The sequence below is a fragment of the Euprymna scolopes genome, chromosome 18, assembly GCF_053919585.1.
Source record: "Euprymna scolopes isolate OS-2025 chromosome 18, ASM5391958v1, whole genome shotgun sequence".
Taxonomy (NCBI): domain Eukaryota; kingdom Metazoa; phylum Mollusca; class Cephalopoda; order Sepiida; family Sepiolidae; genus Euprymna; species Euprymna scolopes.
The window spans coordinates 17,418,569-17,419,789 of record NC_136499.1 but is presented as its reverse complement, the minus strand read 5'-3'; positions in this window follow the sequence as shown (position 1 = coordinate 17,419,789).

Below are 1,221 nucleotides of genomic sequence, written 5' to 3'. Positions count from 1 at the left end.
GCTAAAGAAAAAAGAAAAAAATTGTATACCTTTTTAATAAAGTAATAAAAAAATATTTTGCTCTTGTTATCGAGCACTATCTAACAACCTCGTTGAGTTCATTAGTTCCTACTTTTGAACATCCCAAACCTGAATTTTATATATATATATATATATATATATATATATATATATATATATATATATATATATATATATATGTGTGTGTGTGTGTGTGTGTGTGTGTGTGTTGGTTTCACAGGAAATAGCACATGGCTGTGTCCGCATATGTTTCCTCTGAAAATTCCTTTCTTCTTCTTCTTCTTCTTCTTCTTCTTCTTCTTCCTGTTTTTCCGCAACATTTCATAGCCATTTTTCCCTCCCATTTCCCTTATTTTTTCTCATCCGCCGTCTACTATTAGCATTTATTTCTCAGGCTTCTCTCCAAGGTTCCTCCTTTCCCTCGACCCCACCAACCAACCATCATCTTGCGGCTTACAAAGGGATGCCTATGAAGTGGGGCATGTGGCTCTGCTTGAGTAACTTAACTGCCTACAAGCCACCAGTCCTGATAAAGGCACACCCACACACGCACACACATACACAAATAAAGAAGCCCAACACACGAAAAGTCACGAAAGCCTATATATTTATTCCCGCTGATGGCTATTGACATCGTTCAGGTATCGTTTGTGTCTTACGTGCTATATATATATATATATATATATATATATATATATATATATATATATATATATATATATATATAGGATACTGGGATAGCTTCCGTACATTTATATCGGATCTTCCTCTGTGTTCCATGTTTAAAAAGGATATGTCCTCTATAGTATCAGACCTGACGGAATGGTTAACTGTAGGTATAGACCGTTTCATACCCTCGAAAAAGTTCCAGCAAAAACCTAACAGCCAGCCATGGTTTTCTCCAGAATGCGCTGCTGCCATTGCGCACAGAAATCACTTTTTCCACTTCTTCCAACGTAATAGATGTATGGAAACTAAAGCCGCTTTCAGGACTGCCAGCAACCATTGTAAGAGTGTAATAAAGAATGCAAGAGAGTTGTATGCTCAGTCTGTCAAGTCCAAAGTAGCTGAGCAGCGGCTTGGTTCCCACCAGTTTTGGCAAATAGCAAACAGAATCCTGAACAGAAGCGTGTGCTCTATCCCAACTATCATCAATGGACCTGAGGTAATCTCATCAGCATCAGACAAAGCCAAACTATT